At 49.7% G+C, this 9,085-nt stretch overlaps 1 pseudogene; it reads right to left on the reverse strand.

Annotated features, from left to right (window-relative positions):
- Positions 1-8,744: 8,744 nt before the first annotated feature.
- Positions 8,745-8,846, reverse strand: LOC142751146 (U2 spliceosomal RNA; annotated as a pseudogene).
- Positions 8,847-9,085: the final 239 nt, after the last annotated feature.

Consider the following 9,085-nt stretch of genomic DNA (forward strand, 5'->3'; position numbering starts at 1 on the left):
GTGCCTATTGAATTGACTGTAGAGTGCGTGTGATTTTGACATTTTTTTAACGTGTAGTTTGAGCTCATCTCTTATTTTTTTGCAGGAATTAATACAATGTAGGTATGAAAAATTAAATTTTTATGGTTTTTTTCACAAATGAGTTTTGTATAGGACAAACGTTTCATCTACAGTACAAGAAACGAAGTAAATGCACCCTGACATTTTTGTTATCTCTATCTTTAAACACACACGACACCTATTTTGGAGTCTCCTTTTTTTCTCAGTATGGTGTATTTCAGAAGGAAAATGTTGTTCAGGAATTATGCGGCAGATGTTACTGCCCTATGCAGTGCCCTCCCCTTCTGGATTCCCAAAGATAAGGGCCTTGAGAACCTTCTTCCAGAATCGGATGAATCGGTCACATTTTCCTGTATACCTGGCCAACACAAACGCATCATACCATGCAGTTTGGGTGAGGCGGACTTAGCGTCTTGTACCATGTTTCAGTCTGACGCATGGCACCGTAGGGCTTAATGACTTGATGGGATAAGTCCACCCCACCCATGAAGCAGTTGCAGTCCACTATGCAGCCAGGCTTGGTGATTGGGGTGATCGATCCAAATACACAGCGATGACATCAGTGTCAGCGTAAAGCTATCATAGTGGAAGGATTTGCACGTCTTCCTTGTTTTGGATCCACTCCTGAAGTTTGGCTTGCAAACACTGAAGTATAATACTGACCAAAACACAACTGAGTGAATGAGGCTTTACTTGATTTTTTTTTTCATTTAGAAGGGGGTAAAAAAAGAGCACAAGCAGGAAAGCCTCATAAATTGCAGAGACGTTGTCAAGGTGGGATTTGAACTTTAAACCCCAGCACTGAAAGGCGATGCTCTAACCACTAAGCTATAGTTTCAGCCAATCACGCAGCTGGCTTTTTGATATATTTTAATGAGCAGGTGGCAAAAGAAGCACCTCAACTGTATTTCACTTCCATTCTATTCAATGCTCCATTTTACTTCTGCCTTTCTGTAGGACAACTCTTTTCAGCAGGGGTGCTTGCATTTCTATACTATACAAACAAACAATCTACCCTTATGCTGTATACACAAATCTTGCTGCCATATACTGCACACACAATTCATATCCCTATACATTCTTCCTGTTTCCGTTGTGCTAGGTGCTGTCAAGCCTACCATATGATGGAATGAGGATCCGTTCTCCTCTCCCCTGCAAAAGCACACTTTGATTGATGATGTGTAGAGTGTATGAAATGGGAGTGCTGCTACTGGCTGGAAAAAGGATAGAGGCCAGTCAAGCTGTAGGAGAAAAAGACAAAACCGAGAAGTGGAAACTGCCATGTTTGTGGTAGCTATGCACAATGTACAATGCCCATGAGCAATCTCCCTTCCCACATTGACTAGTAAACCTCAGCTCTATTTATGTGTCCGTAGTCAGAGAAACTTTGACCTTAGGGAGAGTGGGAGGCCTATGGCAAGACAATGGAAAGGGACCTGGCTGCTAAATGACCCACCCTCGCTGAAAACCCTACCCCTATAGAAAGTCCAAACTAGAATAGAATATTTAGGAGTATTTTATTGGAAAGAAGTTGCTTGTGCCCCTTTTGACAGACACCAGCTCATTAGCATATATCGATGAGCAAGGCCTCTGATTGGTTGGTGTGGTTGTTTACTTGTTAGAGAATCACCTTGAAGTGCTGTGGGTTAAAATCCTGCTTTGTCAACATCTGCACCATGAGAAGCTTGTTCTGCTTGCTTGTGCCAGTTACTGCATGTCTCCTAAATATAAACTCATAGGTTGATTGGTGCCTATTGAATTGACTGTAGAGTGCGTGTGATTTTGACATTTTTTTAACGTGTAGTTTGAGCTCATCTCTTATTTTTTTGCAGGAATTAATACAATGTAGGTATGAAAAATTAAATTTTTATGGTTTTTTTCACAAATGAGTTTTGTATAGGACAAACGTTTCATCTACAGTACAAGAAACGAAGTAAATGCACCCTGACATTTTTGTTATCTCTATCTTTAAACACACACGACACCTATTTTGGAGTCTCCTTTTTTTCTCAGTATGGTGTATTTCAGAAGGAAAATGTTGTTCAGGAATTATGCGGCAGATGTTACTGCCCTATGCAGTGCCCTCCCCTTCTGGATTCCCAAAGATAAGGGCCTTGAGAACCTTCTTCCAGAATCGGATGAATCGGTCACATTTTCCTGTATACCTGGCCAACACAAACGCATCATACCATGCAGTTTGGGTGAGGCGGACTTAGCGTCTTGTACCATGTTTCAGTCTGACGCATGGCACCGTAGGGCTTAATGACTTGATGGGATAAGTCCACCCCACCCATGAAGCAGTTGCAGTCCACTATGCAGCCAGGCTTGGTGATTGGGGTGATCGATCCAAATACACAGCGATGACATCAGTGTCAGCGTAAAGCTATCATAGTGGAAGGATTTGCACGTCTTCCTTGTTTTGGATCCACTCCTGAAGTTTGGCTTGCAAACACTGAAGTATAATACTGACCAAAACACAACTGAGTGAATGAGGCTTTACTTGATTTTTTTTTTCATTTAGAAGGGGGTAAAAAAAGAGCACAAGCAGGAAAGCCTCATAAATTGCAGAGACGTTGTCAAGGTGGGATTTGAACTTTAAACCCCAGCACTGAAAGGCGATGCTCTAACCACTAAGCTATAGTTTCAGCCAATCACGCAGCTGGCTTTTTGATATATTTTAATGAGCAGGTGGCAAAAGAAGCACCTCAACTGTATTTCACTTCCATTCTATTCAATGCTCCATTTTACTTCTGCCTTTCTGTAGGACAACTCTTTTCAGCAGGGGTGCTTGCATTTCTATACTATACAAACAAACAATCTACCCTTATGCTGTATACACAAATCTTGCTGCCATATACTGCACACACAATTCATATCCCTATACATTCTTCCTGTTTCCGTTGTGCTAGGTGCTGTCAAGCCTACCATATGATGGAATGAGGATCCGTTCTCCTCTCCCCTGCAAAAGCACACTTTGATTGATGATGTGTAGAGTGTATGAAATGGGAGTGCTGCTACTGGCTGGAAAAAGGATAGAGGCCAGTCAAGCTGTAGGAGAAAAAGGCAAAACCGAGAAGTGGAAACTGCCATGTTTGTGGTAGCTATTTTTGATTGAAAATTGCTTTATTGACAATCAATCGTCATCATACAAACATTACTGCGACGCAGCGCAAGCCATGAAGCAGTAAATAATAAATAATAACAGTCGTCAAACATAACATGACAGTATAATACACAGTACAGGCTAGCCTATGCTATACATTACACCACATGCTACACTAACATTCTTGCATTCACTAACGCCAAACAACAAAGCATTACAGACAAGTGATGGGATAGGGGAGTGGGTAGGAGGGGATAGGAAAGGGGGAAATCACAGGCCCGAAGCTTTATTGAAAGACAACACACAAGAAGGGAGAGTGGGGGGAAGGGGAGTATCAGTCCTCTTCCTCATCGACGTCCGGGCTGTCCCAGGTGGAATAGTCTCTGAGCAGGCTGTGGATCAGCCTGCGGCAGTCCTGGACGGACACACTCTCTCTCCGCAAAATCAGACGGTTCCTGGCAAACCATATAGCGTCCTTAAAGCAGTTCATAAGGCGCCAGGCTTCCTGGATTGCTCCATCCGTGGTATTCCCAGGAAATAGTCCATAAAGTACCGAGCGGTACGACAGTCTGTTCCTGGGTACTGAGTCCTTGAGTTCATGTTCCAAGGCTTTCAACAGACCCTGTGCAAAGGGGCACTGCCAGAAAATGTGCAAAGATGTTTCCTCCGTGAAGGGGCACCTGGGGCAGTACCGGGTCTTGCACAGGTTGCGGGCATGCATGAATGACCTAAGAGGCAGTCCTCCCTGGATGGCCATCCATGAAATGTCCTTGTGCCCGTTGGTCAACCTGCCAGATGACACGTTAGTCCAAACAGTCTCCAACGTGTCGGCATGAAGCCCTGGAACAGACTCCAGTGAGTCCTTTGCTCTGATGTGCTTGTGGATCGTCTTAGGTTTCCACAAGTCGGGCTTAAGACCCTCCAGTTGATGCTCCCTCACAAACCGGACGACATCTCCGTAGAACCAGGGAGCGTGCCAGTTGTAAGGGAAGGAGCTGTCCCACTTGTCCCAGCCAAAACCTCGCCAGAGGGGAAGGAGGAAGTAGCGGGACATGGCCTTGCCCGCAGAGCCGTTTGCTGTCCTCAGAGTCCTACGAACACAGTCACATACAAAAGCGATCCGCAGCAGAGTGGGAATGTCGGGTATACCCTTCCCACCTTTGCGGGGCTCCTTGTACATAACAGTCCGCTTTACTCTGTCCATTTTCGAGCCCCAGATGAAGCGAAACACAGTCCTGGTAATGGCCCTCGAGATGGTGGCAAGAGGGGGCCATGCCTGTGCAGTGTATTGTAGCACAGGCAAGACTTCGTTACGCAGGACCATTGCTTTGCCCTCAATAGTGAGTTGTCTGAGGCTCCACAGTCCGATCCTTTGGTTGACTTTGGCCAAGCGTTCTTCCCACGACTTTAGGGCTGCACCTTCCTTACCGAACCAGACTCCCAGAATTTTGATGAAGTCCGGCTTGATAGTAAACGGGAAGGAGGCAGGAGAAGGCAGGTACCACTTTCCGAAGAGCATGGCTTCCGACTTCCCGCAGTTGACTTTTGCCCCTGAAGCGCGTCCGAACTCCTCGCAGGTCTGGACGAGTGCAGTCACCGAACTCTGGTCAGTGCAGAAGACGGTCACGTCGTCCATGTACAGCGAGCATTTGACCTCGAAGTGTCCTGGACCTGGTGCGGTGATCCCTCTGATCTCTCCATTCTGCCGGATAGCCTCTGCGAAGAGCTCTATAACACAAACAAAAAGGAGAGGTGAAAGAGGACAGCCTTGTCTAACCCCCGACGATACAGGAAAGGGGTCAGTCTTCCAGCCGTTCACCAGCACCGAGCTGTAAATGTCGCAATACATCAGGTTAACATACAAACAGAACAACCTGCCAAGCCGCAGCCTACGCAGAGCCTTACCCATGAATTCGTGAGAGACCCGGTCAAAAGCCTTCTCCTGATCCAGACTGACCAGGGCCGCGTGTGTACGGCGGCTTTGCATGTAATGCACCGTGTCCCTCACCAGGGCAAGACTGTCGGCCACCCTACGGCCAGGAATGCCGCAGGTTTGGTCCGATCCGATGATCCGTCCGATGACAACCTTCAGTCTGTTGGCCAATACTTTGGCGAGGATCTTGTAGTCCACGTTCAGGAGAGAGATGGGACGCCAGTTTTTCAGGTCACATCTCTCCCCCTTCCGCTTATACAAGATCGTGATCATGCCTTCTCTCAAGGACGGTGGCATTCTACCCTCCACCACCATCTCCTCATAGAGCTCCAGCAGGTCCGGACAGATCAAGTCCCCCAGCGCTACATAGAGCTCTGCTGGGAGACCATCACTGCCCGGGGTCCTGCCGGGTCTGAAGGATTTAGCGGCAGAGAGCAGTTCCTCCACCGTCAGGGGTACATCCATAGCCTCCGTACCTGCAGGATCAAGATGATTAGTGATACCTGACAGGAATTTATCGGCGGCTTCGGGGTCAGTGGTTTTCCGGGAGTAGAGGCTTCGGTAGTAGTCTGTGACGACTCCCATCACCTCCTTCTTCCCAGAATGCATGTTTCCGGTCTCATCTCGGAGTTCCTTCAGGGGCGTGTGGCCGGCATGGAGTTTCCTGAAAAAGAACGAGTTACATTTCTCACCCTTCTCCAGGTTCTCCACCTTGGAACGAAAGACAATTCGCTTGGATTCCTCCTCAAAGTGCCTTTTCAGGCCCTTTTTGGCTTCCTCCAGCTCCTTCCTGACGTCCCAGCCGCATTGAAGGAGGTCTTGCAGGGATCGCAGCTGACGCTGCATCTCTCTGAAGTCTCTCTTCCTCTCACACGCCTGTTGGCGACTTTTTGCCTGAAAGAAACAACGAAATTCAACTTTAACATATTCCCACCAGTCACAGGTTTTGTCAAAGAAAACTTTATCATTCCTCCAAACAATATAGGCGTCTCTAAGTTCCGCCAGTACCTCCTCTCTTTCCAGCAGGGCACAATTCAGCTTCCAGGAGCCAGGGCCGGGAGGAAAACCGTGGCCGATGGCACCCTGGAAGAGAATGGCCCTGTGGTCAGAGAAGAAGCAGGGGACCATGGAGTGCCCATGCTGCTTGACTGCCCGGGAGGTGAACACAAAGTCAATCCGAGAACGAAGTGAGCCATCGGGTCGGCTCCATGAATAGTTCACAGAGCCGATCCCCATGGAGCCCACAACGTCCTGCAAGGATGCTTCGGCTACCATCTCGATAAGCAGTTTGGAACTGACATCCAGTTTGTTTGAAGTGCCGGAACTTCGTCCATCCTCTTCGATGGGGCAGTTGAAGTCCCCGGCCATCACCACTGCCCTAGTGGTGGCGAGCTGGGTCCGCAGGGTCTGGAATAGTTCCAGGCGCTCAGCCTTCATAGGGGGAGCGTACACGTTGATGAGCCTAATCGGCTCTCCTGCCCAGGAACCGTCTACGACCAACAAGCGGCCGCAGGCGAGCTCCTGGACAGAGTCAACAGTAAATACGCTTCCCCTAATCAGGATGGCAACCCCTGCAGACTTACAGTCGCCCCCACCAGACCAGTAGGACGGGCCATGGGTCCACTGCCTGGCCAGATGATGGTATGACCTGGAAGAGGGGAGAGTACATTCCTGCAGCATAAATACATCACTCGACTGCTTGGAAAGAAAAGTTAGCACCATCTGACATCTAGTCCTATCTCTAACACTCCTCACATTGAGGCTAAAGATGTTAAGTTTAGCAGCCATGGGGGAGAATAAAGAAGGTTAGTGCAAACGATACACCTTAGTTACCAGTCCGGTCGGGCGGATCCTCCTCTCCTGGCGGGTCCGAAAGATCCAGCAGGCCCTCTGACAAAAATTGTTCCAGGATTGTAGCCACCTGGATGTCTGTTGTGAAGTCGATGACCTCAGGTTCAGACACGAGTTCCTCCACCATCTGCTCCATTTCCTCCTGCTGCGCAAGGGAATCTTCGCAGATTTCTACGACTTGTCGCTTTGAGGACTCAGCAGCTGGGCTGTCCCTCACCTTTCTCTTCCTCTGGATGGCACCTGAGGAGACAAGAGGGGGAAAATCCTCCAGGGAGAGGACTCCAGCAGCTGGAGGGGAAGATGTTAGTGCTGCTGGAGCTGGGGAGAAGGGAGGCTGGGTTGGGAGAGGTGCAGGTGACAGGACCACTGAGATGGGTGGGTAGGAGAAGGTTAGAGCCTCAGTGGGGGTGACAGGGGTTGGGGACGGGGGGGTGGGGAGGGCCGGGCGAGGGAGGGTGGGAAGGGTAGGGCGAGGGAGGGCCGGGAGACGGGGGGGAGGGACTGTCGTCTTCTTACCATCCTTCTTATTCCCGGTCTTCTGCGCCGCTGGAGCTCTGGCTGGGGCGGGGTTCCCTCTGGCCGGAGCTTTCGCCGCTACAGTTGCCCAGGATCGATCCCTCTTCGGGCAGTCCTTGTAGGAGTGGGCTGCTTGTCCGCAGAGGTTGCACATTGTCCGTTTCGGGCAGTCTTTGGTCTCGTGTCCTGTTACCCGGCAGTTCTTGCAGGCGTCCTCCTTGCAGTCCTTCACCGAATGACCCTTCTTGCTGCATCTCCTGCAGATCTGCGGCATGTCCGGGTAGTAGATGAGGCCGTAGGAGTTGCCCAGCGAGAATGACTGGGGCAGGTGCTGGAGGCCGTCTTCCGCGCTCGAATCCTTGTTCAGTCGGACGATTACCGACCACTTGCCAGTCCAGAAGCCGAGTCCGTTCAGGATGTGGGTGGGTTCCCTCACCACTGTGCAGAACCGCTTCAGGAGCGTGGTGATGTCTTTGCCGGGGGTGTGTGGGTTCCGCATTGAGACCGTCACCCGCCTTTCCTCTCTTTGGACAGGGCAGTTGCCCACAAAGCGAGAGAAAGGGGATTCAGGCCTCGCCGCTTTCACCATCTCCCAGTACCTTCTGCAGATGTTGATCGAAGCGAAGGTCACGAAGAACATCCCGGTCATGAAGGCCTGGATGCTGATGGTCTCCGGCTTAGCGAAGCCCTGGTCCAGGAGCATCTTCTGGCAGAACACTTCTTCCGTCATGTCCGGCACTCTCCCGTCCACCTCCTTCAGCTTCAGGGCCACAGTCTGCTTCATCCAGGGCTCCAGGGTTGGAGCAGCCTGGTTCGGCTTCCTGGTGGCCTGTTGGCTTGAGGAGGCTTCAGGAGGAGATGTCCTGGCCTGGGTCGGCTCACCTGGTCCATCAGCCTTCTTCTTCTGGGTGGCAGGGTTGCTGGTTGAGGCCATGGCTTCTTCCAGCTGTTCCTGTCGCTTGGGGAGGATCTTCGATAGCTCTTTCCCGAAGGGGGCGGAGCTATGCAAATCTTCTCCTTGCTGGCCGAGGTTCTTCCACGAAATTTCTTCCGCAGCGGTTCCTCGTCGAGCTTCTTCTGCGGCCGAGCTTCTTCAAAGATCCCCTTCAGCAGCGGCTCTTCTCCGAAGGTCTCTGTCGCAGTTCTCCTTCTTCTTCCCGGCAGCGATCTCCCGGAGCTTCTTCCCCGATGGCGGCTTCTCCCTTCTGGATCGTCGTCTTCGCTGGTTCTTCTCCGCAGTTCGTCGCCGGCTTCGTCTGGAACGCTCTTGGATCGCTAAGCTAGTGTTTATAGCCCCCAGTGGTTCTCCGAGCTATCTATCCTTACAAGGACTGATAAGAACAGATACTACACTTGATCTTAGCCAAAAGGCCGAGAAGCGATATAAACTCATAGGTTGATTGGTGCCTATTGAATTGACTGTAGAGTGCGTGTGATTTTGACATTTTTTTAACGAGTAGTTTGAAATCATCTCTTATTTTTTTGCAGGAATTAATACATTGTAGGTATGAAAAATTTAATTTTTATGGTTTTTTTCACAAATGAGTTTTGTATAGGACAAACGTTTCATCTACAGTACAAGAAACGAAGTAAATGCACCCTGACAATTTTGTTATCTCTAT

The sequence above is a fragment of the Rhinoderma darwinii genome, chromosome 3 (assembly GCF_050947455.1).
Source record: "Rhinoderma darwinii isolate aRhiDar2 chromosome 3, aRhiDar2.hap1, whole genome shotgun sequence".
NCBI lineage: Eukaryota > Metazoa > Chordata > Amphibia > Anura > Rhinodermatidae > Rhinoderma > Rhinoderma darwinii.